Source organism: Gossypium raimondii, chromosome 5 (genome assembly GCF_025698545.1).
Source record: "Gossypium raimondii isolate GPD5lz chromosome 5, ASM2569854v1, whole genome shotgun sequence".
Taxonomy (NCBI): domain Eukaryota; kingdom Viridiplantae; phylum Streptophyta; class Magnoliopsida; order Malvales; family Malvaceae; genus Gossypium; species Gossypium raimondii.
In genome coordinates this window covers 18,466,190-18,489,019 of record NC_068569.1, presented here as the reverse complement: position 1 = coordinate 18,489,019, position 22,830 = coordinate 18,466,190, and positions in this window count along the sequence as shown.

Here is a 22,830-nt window from a genome sequence, read left to right as displayed (position 1 = left end):
CATCAACTCGAGTCTCGAAAAACCATAAATAATTAGGTGTGCTTTACAATTTATATATATATATATATATATATATATATGTATGTAATAATTGGTACTTTTGCTTTAAAAAGGACAAATAATAATTTGTACTTGATTTTGACATCACAGCTGATTATTTTGGCGGTGGAGAGTTTTGTAACAGTTAGTACATTAGTTTTCCACGAGTGCCACGCTGATAAAAAAGTCACAACAAAGAGATCATGAAAATATGACTGAAATTTATTCCGAGGGTCCATTTTTTAATGTTGGACCATGTCTTCCTCCCCATCTAAAACCCTCTTTGTATCTTTGATTTAATTTTGAAAGACAATGACATTTTCTTGGGGTCTCAATGGCCGGCACCACCTGGTATTTTGGACCTATGATTGTTTTATAATTGTGTCAGACTTAAAAAAAATGATTTTTTTGGTTTTGGCTTGTCAATGGCCTGAACCAGTGTATTTTTTTAAAATCGTATCATACTGGTATACAGGGAAAAAAAATAAAAATAAAAATTTGGGTGTTGGCCTGTCAATGGCCAGCACCACCTTTACAGGAATTTTTTTTTTACATTTTGGGGTGTCATTGGCCGGCACCAGTATACGAAAAAATTTTAAATTTTTTTTGGTGGTGGCCTGTCAATGGCGGCACCACCTTTATGTAATTTTTTTTTTTTACATTTTCGAGTGTCATTGGCCAGCACTAGAATATGAAAAAATTAAAAAAAAATTAAAAAAAAATTGGTGGTGGCCTGCCAATGGCCAGCATCACCTTTATGTTACATTTTGAGGTGTCATTGGCCGACACCAGTATACGAAAAAATAAAAAAAAAATTTGGTGATGGCCTGCCAATGACACCCCAAAATGTAAAAAAAAAAAATTATATAAAGGTGGTGCTGGCCATTGGCAGGCCACCACCAAATTTTTTTTATTTTTTTGTATATTGGTGCCGACCAATGACACCTCAAAATGTAAAAAAAAATTGTTTTACATAAAGGTGGTGCCGGCCATTGGCAGGCCACCACCAAATTTTTTTTAATTTTTTCGTATACCGGTGCTGGCTAATGACACTCCAAAATGTAAAAAAAATAAAAAATTTTACATAAAGGTGGTGCCAACCATTGGCAGGCCACCACCAAAAAAGTAAAATTTTTTTAAAAAAATTTCGTATACTGGTGCCGGCCAATGACACCCTAAAATATAATTTTTTTTTTACATAAAGGTGGTGCCGGCCATTGGCAGGCCACCACCAAAATTTTTTTTTTAATTTTTTTGTATACTGGTGCCGGCCAATGACACCCCAAAATGTAAAAAAATATTATTTTTTCCCGTAAAGGTGGTGCCGGCCATTGATAGGCCAGCACCCAAAAAAAATTTTCCTTTTTTTTTCCCTGTATACCAGTATGATACGATTTTTAAAAAAAATACACAAAAAAATTATTTTTTTAAGTCTGACACAACTATCAAGCAATCATGGGTCCAAAATACCAGGTGGTGCCGGCCATTGACAGGCCACCACCCCATTTTACTGTTCATTTTAGGTTATTTTGGTAATTATTTTTAAACCTGCGTTATTTTTGTAAATATAATTTTTTTTAGATTATTTTGGTAAAATAGCCAAAATGTGCAGTGATTAATTATTTGAGTTTTTTTTTTAAGACTTCAAGTGAAATTTTAGAGGCTCAGTTTAGTTTACAACTATTCTTTTTCGTAATAGAAGCACGTAACAGAAAATATTAGCTACCATCAACAACATTTATAATACACGTGGTGTCATTAAGAAAAATTCTCTATAGATGTTCCAGAGGACTTCCAAACTGTTCCACCCACAAGGGTTGACCATAAGCCAACTTCATCATGCCGTCTGCAAGCTGATTCGTCATTCGATACCCATGTTTAACGGATACTTCTCAAGGCGGATCACACATCGAGACCATATCTTATACCAATCACAAACTGCTATTGTTGCTGCTCTTGTTTCGCTGCTAATCTGCAACAAGCTGTAAAGCCATTTTGCTGTCACATTCCACCTCTATTCGACGAACACCCAAACTCCAAGCCATATTAACCCCTTCAAAAATCCCCCATAATTCGGCTTCAAGAATAGAGCATGATCCCAAGTGCCTAGAGTAGCCTAATAGCCAGTTACCAACTTGATCCCGTATCACACCTCCCATTGTCGCATGTCCTGATTCCTCCCTGACCGAACCATCGCTTAACCCACCCCTCATTTGGTGCCATCCAAACTAAATGTTTCGACATCGAGGGATTCCGCACCTCGTTATACAATTTTGCTTCCATCACATGCTTCACCCACGCCGTACCTTTAGCATAAATATCATCACAGCTAAAGTTTAAACCATTAAAAACCAGTTGATTACGATGCTTCCAAATAAGCCAAAAAAACATCCCAAACAAGGTAATTCACTCAACCACATCCACTTTTACCTCTAATCTATTAGTTGAGTTTACAGCTAGCAAATCTTGGATAGGAAGATTGAAGAAATTTTTAGCTTGTTCACCTCGGATTAATCTACTCAAAATTTACCCAACACTTGGGCAATCACGAAACACATGGACCAAAATTTTACAATTGATTTCCAAATGAATTAGCAATTTGATCGTTCAATAGACAAAGGAACTTCCTCTGTGACTCCATACTTGGAGTACAAAACTTTAACCTAAAACTCATTTGCATTTTTTAGAAGATGGAAACCCAATTTTAAAAGAAATGTTTGATTCTGTAAGACTACAGAACGGAAGCCTAAACTACCTCTATCAATTGCTTGGCATAAATATTTTCACCTGACAAGAGCCACCTCTTTTTCTCGGTTCATTGCACTCCAAATGAAATTCCTAAAAACCTTTTCAATATCGTTACAAACTCCAACAAATATCAAAGTTATTCGCATGAAATAATTAAGGATAACCATCAGAACTGATTTAGCTAAAGTGACCCTACTAGCCATTAACAAGAGTTTTGCATCCCAACCATTTAAATGGTTCCTCACTTTATCAATAACAAACTGAAAGGTTTTTCTAGTGACATGTTTATGGAACAAAGACATTCCCAAGTAACTTGCCAAATCATTAAACTTTTAGAAATCGAGCATTTGGGCAAGAGATTTCGCCACTTCGTTGACAATATTACTCGAAAAAAACACCTGAGTTTCCATAGCATTAACTTTATGACTAGAAAAAACACTAAACTCACTCAATACATTGTTAACTAATGCCATCTAATCTAGTTCAAATTGGCAAGATAAAATTAAATCATTTGCAAAGAACAAATGTGATGAGCTTAGTCCATTTTATCTAAATTGAATCGATTTCCCAGGTACTTCCTTATCAATCATATGGCCAAGCCTTTCCATTTCCAAAACAAACAGATATGAAAAAAAGGATCATCTTACTGTAAGCCCCTACTTGGAAGAAACACATTTGACGGTTCCCCATTCGATAAAATTTGCATAGTCAACGAAGAAATACAATTCATAAGCCTAAATAAACGAGTAGGAGTCTCCAAAAAAAGTAGAGTATCCGCCATAAAGTTTCCCTCTACTCGATTATAGGCCTTCTCAATATCAATCTTTATTGTCATCCACCTTTTCTTTCTTTTACACACATGCATGAAATGTGTAACCTCCTGAATAATTAAAATCTTATCTATTTTTTTTAAAAATTCTATCTTTTGACACGGGGTTTTGTTTTTCTTTTGACACGGGGTTATTCTTTTCCTTCTTTTTTTTTTGCCTTTGAATTTTCTTAGTTTTGGTGTGGTAGTTTCTTTGTTTTTGAGTGATGGAGGAGGGATTAGCCAATCTGAATTTACTTGATGAGGAAGAGGATGCGTTTCATGAGGAGGCTACGGTGGTGGATCAGAATTATCAATTTTGTTTGGTAGGGCGATGTTTAACTGATAGTGTTGTTCATTTTCCTTCATTATGCAATACCATGGCTGATCTTTGGCATCCTATTGGGGGGATTTGCATTTTGGATTTAGGGGACAAAAGGTTTCTTTTTCAATTTTTCCATGATTTTGATGTTCAAAGAGTGCTTTTTGGTACCCCCATAGTTTTTCAATAATCATTTGGTTATTCTTCACAAAATCCAAATGGAAGAAGATCTGTTAGTAGTTCTGTTATATTTATCTGAGTTTTGGGTCCAAATACATTATTTGCCTCCAGGTTTGATGAAGGAAACGATGGCCAAGCAATTTGGTAATTTTTTGGGACAGTTTCTTGAGTATGATACTTCTATTCTGACAACAGAAATTAAAAAATTTATATGCATTCGGGTTCGCTTGGATGTGTCACTTTCGTTGAAAAGAAAGAAAAAAATTCTAATCGAAAAGGAGAGGACTGTCTATGCTCGTTTTCAGTACGAGAAACTGAGTTTATTTTGCTTCATTTGTGGTAAACTGAGTTATGGGGAGAGTTTTTACCTGTTTCGGACCCTAATTGAACAATAAAAAATAGTATTTTGATAGGATATTTCTTTGCGTGCAGTGGTGCGCTGACAAAATACAGTCATGAGTAAATGGCTCCGTGAAGCAGACGGTTCAGAGTGCAGTAGGGTGGATATGGAAAGAGATAATAAAAATAGAAATTCAGGGGAGGAGCATGATGTTGGGCGTAATACAATGGGTGTTATGGAGAAAACGTCTCTAAATCCCATTTTTATTCCTTTAGAATCTGTTGAACATATTTTACTTAGGGGGAATGACAGTTGGCGTAACATGGGCAGTAGGGATTTGAATGGGGTCGTTAGTGCTGGTGAGCCCATGGATGTGGTGTTGACTGAGGAAAATGATCCTCTAATTTCTTTGGAAGGAAAGAAACGACAACGGATAGTGGGTGTTTCAATAAATTCTTCGTGGAATAATATTGAAGGAGGTTCTTTCGATTTAACGGCTAGCTCTGCAGGGCAGAGTAGCTGAATGCAATGAAAATCCTAAGTTGGAATGTTCGTGGTTTGGGGAGACCACAGATTGTTAGTAGGCTCAAAAAAAATTGAGGGCCATTAATCCCAAGATTTTGTTTCTCATAGAAACAAAATTAAGTTAAAAAAAGATGAAAATGGTTAGGTTGAAATGTGGTTTTGAAAACGGTATTGATATTGGGGCGATAGGTTCAAAAGGTGGTTTATCCTTGGGTTGGAAAGGGAATTCGTTGATTTGGCTTAAGAGCTATTCTTATTATCATATTGATGGTAATATTCATGACAATGAATGTGGAGAAGCTTGGTGTTTAACAGGGTTTTATGGGAATCCTGATGAACGGAGTAAGCATGGGTCATGGGAGCTGCTTAGACATTTGGGACATGATCAAATGATCTATTGGCTTGTGATTAGGGATTTCAATGAGATCATGAATTCTGTTGAGAAGAAGGGTGGACGTCTTAGATCAAAACGACAGATGATTGAGTTTTAAAGCGTGTTGGATGATTGCGAGTTTAATGATTTGGGTTTCATCGGTAGGTGGTTTAAGTGGGAGAGAAGAAGATTTTTGTCAACTAATATACGGGAAAGACTTGATAAGGGAGTTTCGTCGTTGGATTGGATGAATCTCTTTTCAGGATACCAAGTAGAGCATTTGAGTCGTACTTTTTCGAACCACTACCGATTCTTTTGGACACGACAAGTATGCGAAGAGATGCTCAATGATATGGTGCTAAGCTTTTTCGTTTTGAGGCCAGATGGTGTTTAGAACATCCCTTTGAGGAGGTAAAAAGAAATTGAGATGATTTGGCTAGAAGTATCTCGGTTAAGCTTACGAAAATGGGGCAGCAATTCCAACAATGGAGTTGTTTACGGAACAGGGAGCAAAGGAAAACTTGTTTGGATTTAGAAGAACGACTACTTGAGCTTTATAGTAGGGATCCATCTGATGAGGTTTTGGCTGAAATTAAATATGTTCAGTTAGACCTTAGTTTGAAGGTTGATAAAGAGGAAATTGTTTGGAAACAACGAGCTCGTATCAACTGGTTGAAAAATAGGGATCAAAATACAAGCTTTTTTTTATAAAGTCGCTGTTCATCGCCAAAATCGTAGCCGGATAACTGGTTTGAAAGTGGAGGATGGACGTTGGTTTTCAACGAAAGCTAAGATGCTACAGCTTGCCTTGAAGTATTTCAACAATTTATTTTCGACCTCTGAGACAGGTGATGATGAATGGTTGTTTGGGTTAATGAAGCAACGGATCACTACGAGTATGAATAACGAGCTGTTCAAACCTTTCACTGAGGACATTGGGCATGTTGTTAAAACGATGACACCCCTGAAGGCCCCGGGATTGATGGTTTTTAAGTAATATTTTACCAAAAGTACTTGCATATTGTTAGACCTGAAATTTCTAGCTACTATTTAGTTGCTTTTAAAGTTGAAATTAAAATGGTTGAAATTAAGAAAAACCATATCGTTTTGATTCATAAAGTTGAGAAACCAAAAAATCTTTCACAATTCAGACCTATAAGTCTTTGTAATGTGGTTTACAAAATTATTGCGAAAGTCTTGTAAGAGCGTATGAGTGCAATATTGGGATGTTGTATTAATGAAGCTCAAGGGGCTTTTATCCCAGGAAGACATATTTCGGATAATGTGTTAATCGGATATAAGGTTTTACATTCCCTTAAAATAAGAAAGAGAAGTGGAAAGGGAATTTTGCGCTTAAACTCGATATGAGTAAAGCGTATGATCATGTTCAGTGGGATTTTTTAGCTGGAATGATGATCCGATTGGGTTTTCATACTGATTGGGTCATTCTCATTATGAGGTGTGTTTGTTTTGTCTCCTATACTGCGGGTCTCAATGGGGATACTAGTGAGTGATTTTCACCTTCAAGAGGATTGATGTAGGGTGATCTGCTCAGCCCTTATCTATTTTTAATATGTGTAGAGGGTTTTTCTACTCTACTCTATGAGGCTAAATAGAAAGGTCTAATTCGGGGTGGTCCAATTGGAAGGGAAAGACTCTTAATTAACCATTTGTTCTTTGCAAATGACTGTATTCTTTTTTGGGATGCCTCGCGTGAGGGAGCAAATGCTGTTCGAAACAATATTCAGGGCAACGGGTGAATTTCAATAAATCGCTTATCTATTTTGGTGCAAATGTGGCATCTAATGTATGAGAGACAGTTACCGACATTTTAGGTGTTCGTGTAACTACAAACCTTGAGAAGTACTTGGGATTATCAATGATGGTTGGAAGAAAGAAGAGGTGGGCTTTTGCTAATTTTGTTGACCATTTCAAGAAAAGAATTGATGGGTGGAGTTTGCGTTATCTTTCGATTGGAGGAAAAGAAGTATTCATTAAGTCAGTTCTACAAGCAATCCCTGTATATGTTATGCAGTGTTTTGCTTTGCCAAAAACTTTATGTCGCAAGTTAGAGGGTATTTTGAATAAATTCTGGTGGTCTAATAATAAATCAGCAAAAGCCATTCATTGGAGTAATTGGAATGCGTTGTGTAAACCTAAGTTTGTTGGTGGGCTGGGATTTTGGAATCTGTTTTTGTTTAATAAAGCTTTATTAGCAAAACAAGCTTGACGTATTTTTTCCTTTCCCAATTGCCTGTTATCGAAGGTTTTAAAAGCTCGTTATTATCCATTCATAGATATTTTATCAGCTAAGGTTGGTTCTTACCCTTCATTTACTTGGAGGAGTATTTGTAGTGTCAGGGATATGGTTGCAGAATGGTTACTTCGGTGTATTGGTAGCAGTGGTAGTGTGAATATGTAGAATGATCCATGGCTGCCTGGTCCAGGAAATAGTAGGTTATCAGTTCAGAGCATAAATCTTTCCTAGATTACAGTGAACCAGTTAACTGATGTTGAGACAAATACCTGGAATAAAGAGGTGATCAGCAGACTCGTTGATAAGACCAAGCGAACCGAATTTTTACCATTCCCTCTTGCCAGCTCCAGATCTCACGATATGTTGGTTTGGAAACACGAGGCTACTGGGGAGTATTCCGTGAAGAGTAGGTATCGAGCTTTAGTTACAGAAAAATTACAGAACAATGACTAGAATTTGTCTACAGTAGACAAATACAAGGATTTTTGCAACACACTTTGGACTATGCACATACCAATTAAAGTAAAAGTACATATGTGGAGGCTATTCAATAATTATGTGCCTTATTTTAGCAATCTTTTTCAGCAAAGATTAAATGTTGATGTAGTTTGTCCACTATGTAAGGAGGCTCCGGAGGATTCTAACCACTTGATGTGGTCCTGTGGTGTTTTACAATAGCTCTAGGCTTCTTTAAATATCACAATGGCTCCAGTTGGGATTACCTCGAATTGCAAAGACTGGTTAGTAAACACTTTTCATGCAGCAGCTGAAAACAACAAACAGGTTTTAATTACTTTTTTATGGGCTTTATGGCATCGAAAGAATAAAATGATACATGAAGGTCTTATGTTCTCCATGCAGGAACTCCTGGGTTTTATTCGAGGCTATTGTCAAGAGATCACTTTGTAACATCCCTAACACAAATTCGAAGCATTATCAGAGTTTACACATCAAATATAATTAAATCGTATCATTTAATATTCATATCCAGAATCTAACTCAATCAATCATAATGTCTCTTATATGGGCCTTCGAAACCCAATTTATGCATTAGAAATAATTCAGGACTAGATCGAGAACTCAGATAATTTTTCGCAAAATTTTAAAAATTTTCCTTAGGTGCAGGGGACACATACCCGTGTGGCTCACACGGCTAAGTGACACGCCTGTATCCTAGGCCGTGCTGACATTCAATGTGAGGCACATGGCCATGTCCCAGCCCGTGTCCAAACCCGTATAACTCTCTGACTTGGGTCACACAGCCAACCACATGCCCATGTGCTAGGCTGTGTAGACAATTTAATTTTTGAAAATTAGGTGCAGGGGACATATGGCCTAACCACACGCCCATACGCATGGTCGTGTATCACACACAGCTGAGACACACGCCCGTGTCTCTGTCTGTGTGGACGAAAAATAGGCCATTTTCTGGCCACTTTTCTCACCCAAATTGCCTTTCACCAACAACATCATCCAAACATATTCACAAGCCAATTCATAACCCTCAAATCAATGCCAATACCAAGTTTTATGCATGACATATTATCTCATATGTGCAAGTGTTTAAACTTACCAAAAACACATTAATCCTTATAAGTATACTTTATCAATTATGATAATTCAAAACCATTCATCAATAGGTTTGTATACTTCCCATCATCTCACAATTTTATCACACATCAAACTTGATAAGGCTTTATATAATTACATTAAAATATGCCTTACACTAGTCATTCCAATGGCTAGTTACAACCAAAATATTTCATCATTATACCTAACTTAGCTTATACATGCCATTATACCAAAATTTAGCTTGCTTTATATACCGAGAAGTCCGAGGGATAGTGTGATGTGTCTCCGACCAAGTTCCGACCTTCTCGATATGAGCTATGTAACAGGAAGCTTATCCGGGCTATAACAGGAAAATCATAAGAGATTGAAACAGAAAGCTCATGTGAGCTTAACAAGTAACTCTGAAGAGCTATTATCAGGAAGCTCCGGGTAGCCATATATCAGGACGCTTATAAAGAGCTGCGGTATGTCCGTAATATATGCAGGATCAATACCGATCATATAACAGGACGTTCACAAAGAGCTATGGTATGTCTGCAACATATGCAGGATTAATACCGATTAGGATGCTTGCAGTAACCATGTAATAGGATGCTCGAGAGGACTTATAACAGGATGTTCTTTCGAGCTATGGTGTGTTCGCAACATATCCAGAACCAAAACTAATACGGAAATCCTGTATCCATCGAATTTCATTTATTCAAACGGGACTTATTACTTATCGGGCATTATTGAACATGTAATCAATTTCATATTTTCATAGAATTTATACATTCACATGTACACAACATTCAATTCAAACATATAAATATACACAAATTGGTTACACAAACTTACCTCGTCACTTACCCGTATATGGAACTCTACTAACCTGACACTTTTTCCATTTCTCGATCTAACTCCTTATTTGATCTATCCAGATCTATATAAATAAATTTAACATCAATTTTGTAACACCCCCTAACCCTTATCCGTCGCCGAAATAAGGTTACGGAGCAGTACCAGACTTTTCAGATCAAATATGAACATTATATAATCATCTAGCATACACATCATAATTTAATCATGTTGTCCCTTTTTATGAGCCCCGAGGCTCAAAAAATGTGTTAGAAACAAATCGGAACAAAATCGATACTCTAGGAATTTTTCGTAAAATTTTAAAAATTTTCCTAGGTACATGGGACACACGCCCATGTGTTAGTCATGTGTCTCTCACGATCCAGTCACATGTCCGTGTGTCTGGCCGTGTGGACTCAAAATGAACCTTAAAAATCAAGTTTACCGTCCCTACAACCTTGAACACCAATCAACTCAAAAACCAATTGATCAATCACTTTAAAACATGATTTAATACCTTTAAAACATGTCAAAACAATCACCCTAGTTTCCTAACCAATGTACCCTCATAGGTACTTCACATATATTATCAAAACAATCAAATAAAACACCATTTAAGTTAATTCTAAATTCATACGAATTTCAACCCAAATTTGCCTATATCACTCTCACTTATGCATCAACTTAAACATGTCATATTAAACCTCAACTTAACAGGTATGATCATGTATACAAGTAACCAGTATCATCTAATAACATCATTTACATTCACATCCTAAAATGACAAGCATAAGACATCCTAGGTACATGCCGACACAAAAAAAATATACATCACCACGTTTTGAGTTCGGGATTGTTGATGGATGCTGAATCAACAATCTGACTTTAACCTAACCTGCGCACGGAAAACAAACCTTACGCTGAGTATAAACTCAGTGATATTTCTATAATCTGAATGCTTAAAAGTGAAATAATATAACATACAATAACTGTACTCATACAATTATTCATTTCATAAATAAGGTATTTTTAACACATTCAATTTTTATCATTTGCTATCCCAGATAGCTTTTCACAATATGAACACAAATCATTTGAACAACAATATTGTTAATTCATATTCAATTCATAAATACACAAATCATATGTCTCTAACCATATCTCAAATCACCACTCAATATCAATCATAACACTATTTTATTCAATAACCCCTATTAACATGACACGGACTCGGACGGATACACGGATCCAACCAAAACACACCAGTTTGGCACTCAGTGCCTCATCGGATAATTCGAAGTAATAAGTTGACACTCAGTGTCTCATCGGCCATGCCGAAGTAAATTGGTACCCATTACCTCATCGAATTTATCCGAAGTAATAATTTGACACTCAGTGTCTCAACGACTCGAAGTCGAAGTATCTGTAACAGCCCGATTTCGACTCTAATTGGACATAGTGGTTTCGGGACCACAAGTCCGAGTTAAAAAAATATTTTAATATTATTTTGTGTGTTTATTATGTGTGAATTTAATTGTGTGAAATTTTCGTGTTTTAATTTTGTCATTTGAGTGTCTAATTAAATAAAAAAGATTAAATCGCGTAAAATGAAAATTTAGTGGTTAAATATGAAAGTGTTTAATTGTTGTTGTCTTTATAATTTGGAGGTTCTATGATGCAATTAGCCCACTATATAAGTTAGTGGATGCCAATGGTCAAGAATGACCTTATATTATATGTTTTGTATATTAATTATTTAAGGTTAAATTGGTAAACTAAAAATTTTGATAATATATGTTATAATAAAACATAAAAATAAAAGAAACATGCAAAAGGTTCATCATTTTAGCGAAACTTCAAAAGACAAAGAAAAAAAAAGAAAGCTTGGTTCGCACTTGTAATCCTTAATTTAGGTATGTATTTTGTTGGGTTTTAAAAATTTTTACGTTTTAAGATCGTTGTTTCGTGTTCTTCAAAACCCATGTCTTAATTTTGTGAATTGTGAATAATTTTGAAATGTGCCATTGATGAATGCTTGAATTTTATGATGCTAGTAGGTGAAATATGAAATATATTTGTTAGATTAACATGTATTGTTTTTGAATTTTTGATGAAATTGAGTAATTAGGGTTAAATTGTGAAATTAAATTTTTGGGGGACTAAAGTGTGAAATAAATGCAATGTGTGGACTTGTATGAGAACCATGAATATTTAGCCCTTGTGTGGTATGGGCAAATTTTGTGTATTTTGTGTTTTGTGCAAAAAGGACTAAATTGCAAAAAGTGTAAAATGTTAGGGGCAAAATGGTAATTTTACCATTTATGTATTTTGAACTTAATTGAATGTTTTGATGAATAAAAGGTTAAATTTGATTATGTTTAGATCAAGAAACGAAGAAAACGAATTTGGATCGGGGAAAAACGAAAGTAATCGAATAGTCGATCGTGTCCGCTGATATCCGAAATAAGTCTAATAGCAAATGTATGTCATTAAATTAGAATATATATATGTTCTATAAGCTGAATTTTATGTTCTATAAGCTAAATTTGATTTTATGAATTATATAAATTGTTAGCCGAATGTATGTTTTAAGTTTAATAAGTTGAATTAGCTTTGTTATTTTCATATTGTTAACCGGATATACAAGTAGAAATTGGAATGTTGAAATTTTATTTTACAAATATTGAATATGTTATATCGTGCATGCTTGAGTTTAATAAGATGAAGTTAATAGCATATATTAAATAAATATATGATATTGTTCGAATGTGTAATACAAATTCTTTAAGTTGAATTTAATGATATAAATTGTATGTGTATATGTGGTTCGAATAAATGATGCAATGTTTTGAATTGAATGAAATGATATGAAATATATATATATATATATATATATATATAAGAGGTTAGAATGTAAGATACAAGTTTCTTTAAGTTGAATCTAATGTTAATAATTATATATAATTGTACATGTGAATCGAAAATAGGATTTGAGTTTCTTGAGTTGAACTTAATGTTGTGAATTATGTATATGTGGTTCGAATGTGAGGTTGCTATGAAGAGTTGAATATAAAACAATTCTTATCGAGATATAGTTTTTGAGAAAGATCTATGTGTGTTATAAAGATTTATATGAAAGATTAACTTTGCATCTCAGTTATTCAGGCTATGTGCCTAGCAGGCTTGATGCCGGTGAAATAATTCAGACTTTACGTCTAGCAGGCTTAATGCCGGTGATACATTTCGGACTATAGGTCTAGCAGGCTAAAAGCCGGTGTACTGAATCAGGTTTTAAAACCTAGCAGGCTAAGTGTCGGTGAATCTATTTAAATTATGTGAAAATATGAAATTGTTATATCTATGATTTTGGTTATATGAAATCGATGAATACATAAACATTAGGTTTTTATACGCTTGGTGAGTATACATCTACATTTCGGTTTATGCTGTGGTTAAACATAGTTGTATGCATTTGGAGTATACAAATAATAAAGGCATATGTACATTAGGTATATGCGGTTGTTAAATACATATAAGTTGAGCCTATGTGTTTGATAATTGCTTATGTATGTAATTGGGATATATATATATATATAAATGTACTCATTTAAATGTATATGATGAATATGTGTATATATATATATTCGAATGTACGTATTAGCTATGTATTCAGTATAAATTCAAATGAGTCTATATATATACAAACGAATATAATAGGCGATTGGTATATATGAGTATGATAAATTTTATGCACATGATAAGTACATATGTGAATTGAAAGTGTGCAAGTAATAAAGTGTATATACATCCGGTTTTAATTGTTGATAATTATGTATGCATTTGTCTATAAGTAATTGTTAATATATATGTATATTTTTGTTGTTATGCTATAGACTTACTAAGCTATAAAAGCTTACTTTGTTTGTTTTCGTTCATTTGATTTTATAGATTTTGGAGACGCGTTACGAGCTCGGGGATCATCAGTATAGTCCATCACACTATCGACTTCTTTTGGGTATTTTGTTAAAAATTTGAACTTAATCTTATGGCATGTATAGGTTTGAGTACGATGTTAACTACATTTTGATTGTAAATTATAATAGCTATACGAAAGTAATTAAATTGTCATGTTGTGATCAGATTGGTTTTAAAAATGGTTGTGTTTGTTCGGTAATGCCTCGTAACCCTAAATTCGGCGACGGAGACGGGTTAGGGGTGTTATATTTTATTGGTATCAGAGCTACGGTTTAGTCGATTCTCGGACTAACGTAGTGTGTATGAGTCTAGCTATACATGCCATAATTTTTATACTGAGATAGTGTGATGACTGCTGACATCTAAAAATGTGTTTTCGTATAGTAATGGATCCCGATCGAGCCGTAGCTAATGATGTTGAGAGTATAGCGCCTACTCCCGCGCAAGGGACAGAGCCGGTAAATTCTCGACAGACCTCGAGTAACCAGGAAGGAGAGGCTAAACAAGCCTTTTACCAAATGATGAATGTCTGGTTTACTCAATATGTTCGAACTAATCCGGTTGCACAACAACCTCCACCCCGACTAATCCATCTTCGGTTCCTGTTATACCTCAAGTAAGTGATCCGATGAGATTACTTAAGCCTCCTGTTGATAAAATTCGAAAACACGGGGCCGAAGAGTTCAGAGCTACTGATGATGATGATCCGAGCGAAATGAATTTCGCTTGATAATACTATTTGAGTATTTGATGAGTTGTCTTGCACCCCGATGAGTGCTTGAAATGTGCCATATCCTTGCTACGGGACCTTTGCATATCACGGTGGAATACACTAGTATCGGTGGTTCCGAAAGAGCGAGTGACTGGAATTCTTTCGATGAGTTAGTAAGAAATACATCACCAGAGATTCATTGATCGAAACGTAAGGAATTTCTTGAATTGAAACAGGTCGGATGTGATGTGATGAATATGAACGGAAATTTGTGAGACTCAGTAGATATGCTCGAGTGTGTTTCGACTGAAGCTATTATGTGTAAAAGATTTGAAGATGGGCTGAATGAAGATATTAAACTGTTAGTGGGCATACTTGAGATAAATGAGTTCGTAGTACTTGTTGAACGAGCTTGTAAAGTTGAAGAGCTCGGGAAAAAGAAGAGGAAAGCTGACTATGAAGCTCGAGATTCCCGTAAACGATCATTTAGTAAATCGTTACAGTCGACCTCAAGAAAATCCAGAGAGGATCATAGCCGATCTAAAGCTACTGTAGGGTTTCCTAAGTATGATCGAGATCGACCCCCTGTGAGTTCACGAGCTACTTCAGTTGCTAGCGTTGATAGTGTTCAACAAAATAGATCAGAGTGCAAGCATTGCGGGAAATGGCATCCTGGAGATTGCAGATTACATGATCGATCTTGCTTTAAGTGTGGTTCAAAGGATAATTTCATTCGAGACTGTCCGATGGTAGCTGAGCAAAACACTATGCAGAATACCAGACCGAGTAATGTGTCAGTACGAGGTAGACCACCAAGACATTTGGGTAATGTAAGTGGTAGTCAAAGAGGGACAAAGGACACGGCAGTTCGATCTGAGGCTCGTGCACCTGCCAGAGCATATGCCATCCGAGCTCGGGAGGAGGCTTCTTCTCTAGATGTTATTACTGGTACTTTCACTCTTTATGATACTAATGTTATTGCATTGATTGATCCTGGTTCGACTCATTCTTATGTGTGCGAGAATTTAGTATTCAGTAAGACTTTGCCTGTTGAGTCTATTGAGTTTGTAATTAAAGTATCGAACCCCCTGGGCCGGTGTGTTTTGGTTGACAAAGTGTGCAAGAATTGTCCGTTGATGATTCGAGATTTATGTTTTCCAGCTGATTTGATGTTGCTACCATTCGAAGAGTTTGATATAATTTTGGGTATGGATTGGTTAACTCTGCATGATGCTATAGTAAACTGCAAACGGAAAACTATTGATCTACGGTGTCAGAATGATGAGATTATTCGGATTGAATCTAATGATCTGAATGGTTTACCAGCAATAATATCATCGATGTCGGCTCAGAAGTATGTGAGAAAAGGTTGTGAAGCTTACCTTGCATTTGTTCTTGATAGTAAAGTGACCGAAAAAAGATTGAATCTGTGCATGGTGTGTGAGTATTCGACGTGTTTCAGAAGAATTACGGGTTTGCCACCTATTCGAGAGGTAGAGTTTGGTATTGAGTTAGTACCAGGGGCGACTCCAATCTCGATAGCTCCATGCCGTATGGCACCGACCGAATTAAAAGAATTGAAAGTACAGTTGCAAGAGTTGACTGATAAAGGTTTTGCACGACCGAGTTTCTCTCCTTAGGGTGCACCAGTTTTGTTTGTGAAAAAGAAAGACGGAACGATGAGAATGTGCATTGATTACCGGCAACTCAATAAGGTGACTATAAAGAATAAGTATCTGTTACCACGGATTGATGATTTGTTCGATCAGTTGAAAGGGGCTACTGTGTTTTCGAAGATAGATCTGAGATCAAGCTACTATCAGTTGCTAGTTAAAGACTCTGATGTGCCAAAGACTGCTTTCCGAACGAGGTACGGACATTATGAGTTTCTTGTTATGCCGTTCGGACTTACTAATGCACCTGCTATTTTCATGGATTTGATGAATCGGATCTTTAGGAAGTATCTGGATCGGTTTGTGGTAGTATTTATTGATGACATTTTGATCTACTCTCGAGACGAAAATGAGCATGCCGAACATCTGAGACTTGTATTACAAACTTTGCGAGAAAAGCAGTTGTATGCAAAGTTTAGTAAATGTGAGTTCTGGTTACGTGAAGTCAGTTTTCTGGGCCATGTTGTATCAGCATCGGGTATTCGGGTTGATCCGAGTAAAATTTCAGCTATACTTGATTGGAAACCTTCGAGGAATGTTTCGGAAGTTCGAAGCTTTCTGGGCTCGCTGGTTATTATAGACGGTTCGTGAAAAGGTTCTCTGTGATTGCGACCCCGATGACAAAGTTACTACAAAAAGACGTTAAGTTCGAGTGGTCAGAAAAGTGTCAGAAAAGTTTTGATCAATTGAAAGTTCTTTTGACCGAAGCTCCAGTCTTAGTTCAGCCAGAATCGGGTAAAGAGTTTGTTATTTATAGTGATGCATCCTTAAATGGTTTGGGCTGTGTTTTGATGCAAGAAGGCAAAGTTGTAGCCTATGCCTCGAGGCAGTTAAAGCCGCATGAAAAGAACTATCCAACGCACGATTTGGAATTAGCCGCTATTGTATTTGCGTTGAAAATATGGCGCCACTATCTGTTTGGTGAAAAATGTCATGTTTATTCCGATCACAAAAGCCTGAAGTATTTGATGACTCAGAAGGATCTGAATTTGAGACAGCGCCGATGGTTAGAATTACTAAAAGATTACGAGCTTGTGATTGACTATCATCCGGGAAAGGCTAATGTTGTTGCTGATGCCCTAAGTCGAAAATCACTGTTTGCTTTGCGTGTAATGAACGCGCATGTGGCTATGTCTGATGATGGAACAATAGTAGCTGAGTTGAAAGTAAAACCTTTATTTGTTCAACAGATTTGTGAAGCTCAGAAAGCCGATGATGATTTAATTGCAAAACGAACTCAGTGTGATTTAAATGTTGATTCAGAGTTTCTAGTTGATGCTGAGGACTGTTTGAGATTCAGAAACCGATTATGTGTTCCGAAAAATCCAGAATTAATTCAGATGATTTTGAATGAAGCCCATAATAGTCAATTTTCTGTTCATCCAGGTAGTACGAAAATGTATAACGATCTGAAACAACACTATTGGTGGCATGGTATGAAACGAGACATTTCTGACTTTGTTTCGAAATGTTTAATATGCCAGCAAGTAAAACCCGAGCATCAGGTACCATCTGGATTGCTTTAGCCGGTCATGATACCTGAATGGAAATGGGACAGAGTTACGATGGATTTTGTATCCGGTTTACCGTTAACACCAAGCAAGAAAGATGCAATTTGGGTTGTTGTTGATAGATTAACAAAATCGGCTCACTTTGTTCCGGTCCGTATTGATTATTCACTTGATAAACTTGCTGAATTGTACATTTCTCAGATTGTGAGGTTGCACGGAGTACCTGTTTCTATTATTTCAGACAAAGACCCGAGATTTACATCGCGGTTTTGGAAGAAATTACAAGATGCTTTAGGTACGAAGATACATTTTAGCACAGCTTTTCATCTGCAAACAGATGGTCAATCCGAGCGAATCATTCAGATACTTGAGGATATGTTGAGATGTTGCATTCTCGAGTTTGAAGGTACGTGGGAACGATACTTACCTTTGATTGAATTTGCTTATAATAATAGCTTTCAATCTAGTATCAAAATGGCACCTTACGAGGCTTTGTACGGTCGTAAATGCCGTACACCATTGTTTTGGACCGAGCTCGGTGAAAATAAAATTTTCGGAGTTGATTTGATTAAAGATGCCGAACAGAAAGTAAAAGTGATTCGGGATAGTCGAAATCAAGATCGGACCGCCGAAATCTTATGCGGATTTGAAAAGAAAGGATATAGAATTTCAGATCGGGGACAAAGTGTTTTTCAAAGTATCACCGTGGAAGAAAATACTCAGATTCGGTCGTAAAGGCAAATTGAGTCCGAGATTCATTGGACCGTATGAGATTATAGAGCGTGTCGGACCGGTTGCCTATAGATTGATGTTACCACCTGAGCTAGAAAAGATTCACAATGTATTTCATGTTTCGATGCTTCGTAGGTACCGATCCGATCCTACACATGTGATTAGTCCGTCAGAGATTGAGATTAGATCTGATATGTCATATGAAGAAGAACCGATTTACATTCTAGCTCGTGAGGTTAAAGAGTTACGAAATAAGAAAATTCCGTTAGTCAAAGTATTGTGGCATAAACACGGAGTTGAAGAAGCAACTTGGGAGTCAGAAGATGCAATGAAAGAACGTTATCCAAACCTATTCACCGGTAAGATTTTCGGGGACGAAAATCCCTAAAGGGGGGAGAGTTGTAACAGCCCGATTTCGACTCTAATTGGACATAGTGGTTTCGAGACCACAAGTCCGAGTTAAAAAAATATTTTAATATTATTTTGTGTGTTTACTATGTGTTAATTTAATTGTGTGAAATTTTCGTGTTTTAATTTTGTCGTTTGAGTGTCTGATTAAATAAAAAAGATTAAATCGCATAAAATGAAAATTTAGTGGTTAAATATGAAAGTGTTTAATTGTTGTTGTCTTTATAATTTAGAGGTTCTATGATGCAATTAGCCCACTATATAAGTTAGTGGATGCCAATGGTCAAGAATGACCTTATATTATATGTTTTGTATATTAATTATTTAAGGTTAAATTGGTAAACTAAAATTTTGATAATATATGTTATAATAAAACATAAAAATAAAAGAAACATGCAAAAGGTTCATCATTTTAGCGAAACTTCAAAAGACAAAGAAAAAAAAAGAAAGCTTGGTTCGCACTTGTAATCCTTAATTTAGGTATGTATTTTGTTGGGCTTTTAAAAAATTTTACGTTTTTAAGATCGTTGCTTCGTGTTCTTCAAAACCCATGTCTTAATTTTGTGAATTGTGAATAATTTTGAAATGTGCCATTGATGAATGCTTGAATTTTATGATGCTAGTAGGTGAAATATGAAATATATTTGTTAGATTAACATGTATTGTTTTTGAATTTTTGATGAAATTGAGTAATTAGGGTTAAATTGTGAAATTAAATTTTTGGGGGACTAAAGTGTGAAATAAATGCAATGTGTGGACTTGTATGAGAACCATGAATATTCGGCCCTTGTGTGGTATGGGCAAATTTTGTGTATTTTGTGTTTTGTGCAAAAAGGACTAAATTGCAAAAAGTGTAAAATGTTAGGGGCAAAATGGTAATTTTACCATTTATGTATTTTTGAACTTAATTGAATGTTTTGATGAATAAAAAGGTTAAATTTGATTATGTTTAGATCAAGAAACGAAGAAAACGAATTTGGATCGGGGAAAAACGAAAGTAATCGAATAGTCGATCGTGTCCGCTGATATCCGAAATAAGTCTAATAGCAAATGTATGTCATTAAATTAGAATATATATATGTTCTATAAGCTGAATTTTATGTTCTATAAGCTAAATTTGATTTTATGAATTATATAAATTGTTAGCGAATGTATGTTTTAAGTTTAATAAGTTGAATTAGCTTTGTTATTTTCATATTGTTAACAGGATATACAAGTAGAAATTGGAATGTTGAAATTTTATTTTACAAATATTGAATATGTTATATCGTGCATGCTTGAGTTTAATAAGATGAAGTTAATAGCATATATTAAATAAATATATGATATTGTTCGAATGTGTAATACAAATTCTTTAAGTTGAATTTAATGATATAAATTGTATGTGTATATGTGGTTGAATAAATGATGCAATGTTTTGAATTGAATGAAATGATATGAAATATATATATATATATATATATATAAGAGGTTAGAATGTAAGATACAAGTTTCTTTAAGTTGAATCTAATGTTAATAATTATATATAATTGTACATGTGAATCGAAAATAGGATTTGAGTTTCTTGAGTTGAACTTAATGTTGTGAATTATGTATATGTGGTTGAATGTGAGGTTGCTATGAAGAGTTGAATATAAAACAATTCTTATCGAGATATAGTTTTTGAGAAAGATCTATGTGTGTTATAAAGATTTATATGAAAGATTAACTTTGCATCTCAGTTATTCAAAGCTATGTGCCTATGTGCTTGATGCCGATGAAATAATTCAGACTTTACGTCTAGCAGGCTTAATGCCGGTGATACATTTCGGACTATAGGTCTAGCAGGCTAAAAGTCGGTGTACTGAATCAGGTTTTAAAACCTAGCAGGCTAAGTGCCGGTGAATCTATTTAAATTATGTGAAAATATGAAATTGTTATATCTATGATTTTGGTTATATGAAATCGATGAATACATAAACATTAGGTTTTATACGCTTGGTGAGTATACATCTACATTTCGGTTTATCTTTGTGGTTAAACATAGTTGTATGCATTTGGAGTATACAAATAATAAAGGCATATGTACATTAGGTATATGTGGTTGTTAAATACATATAAGTTGAGCCTATGTGTTTGATAATTGCTTATGTATGTAATTGGGATATATATATAAATGTACTCATTTAAATGTATATGATGAATATGTGTATATATATATATATTGAATGTACGTATTAGCTATGTATTCAGTATAAATTCAAATGAGTCTATATATATACAAACGAATATAATAGACGATTGGTATATATGAGTATGATAAATTTTATGCACATGATAAGTACATATGTGAATTGAAAGTGTGCAAGTAATAAAGTGTATATACATCCGGTTTTAATTGTTGATAATTATGTATGCATTTGTCTATAAGTAATTGTTAATATATATGTATATTTTTGTTGTTATGCTATAGACTTACTAAGCTATAAAAGCTTACTTTGTTTGTTTTCGTTCATTTGATTTTATAGATTTTGGAGGCGTTACGAGCTCGGGGATCATCAGTATAGTCCATCACACTATCGACTTCTTTTGGGTATTTTGTTAAAAATTTGAACTTAATCTTATGGCATGTATAGGTTTGAGTACAATGTTAACTACATTTTGATTGTAAATTATAATAGCTATACGAAAGTAATTAAATTGTCATGTTGTGATCAGATTGGTTTTAAAAATGGTTGTGTTTGTTCGGTAATGCCTCGTAACCCTAAATTCGGCGACGGAGACGGGTTAGGGGTGTTACAGTATCCCTGAACTCTTCCAATCCTATGGCATGCCATCTATATCCAACTTAGCCCAATACAGTTAATAGGATTTCAATTCACTTTTCTAATGCCACAATTATCCAATACTCAATTATCACATAAATCACAATTTCACATACATTCAATTCAATATAAAAAATGCTAACACTTACCTTATTTACTTACCATAAACATTTAAATCAAAATAAAACAATTAATAATTAAATTCAAATTATAGAAATACAAACCAAAATTTTCGAGCTACTCCTCGTCGACTTTATTTTTTCCTTTTTTAGTCAAAGTTTCCAGTACAATGTTAGCTACAAAAATTAAAACAAATAAAATTCATCAATACAATACAATTTCACATTGAATATGTAACACCCCTAACCCTTATTCGTTACCAAAACAGAATTACGGAGCATTACTGAACTTTACGAATTAAATACGGACATTTCCCAACCTTTGTTACACATACTAAGAATTAATCGTATAACACTCATATTATCCCTTAGATGGACCCTCAAGGCCCAATATTCACCTTAGATGTAAATCGGGATTAAATTGGGTACTCAGGGAATTATTCCCAAAATCTCAAAAATTTTCTTAGAAGTAGGGGACACACGTCCGTGTGGCTCACATGGCCAGGAGACACGCCCGTGTCTTAGGTCGTGTAGGCATTTGATATGAGGCACACGGTTGTATCCCAACTCGTATCCTTACTCGTGTAACTCTTTGACTTGGGTCACATGGCCAAGTCACACGCCCGTGTGCCAGGTCGTGTGGGTAACTAATTTATGAAATTAAGGTGTATGGGTCACACAGACAGACTACACGCCCATGTCCCAGGTCGTGTGTCACACACGGCTGAGACACACGCCAGTGTCTCTGCTCATATGGACGAAAATAGGTCATTTTAAGGCCACTTTTCTCACCCATTTTGACATTAACCTGCACTCAACATTTACATACACCAATATATCCCAACCAAGCAATTAATACAAACTAAAACATGTTCTCAACATGACATAACATCAC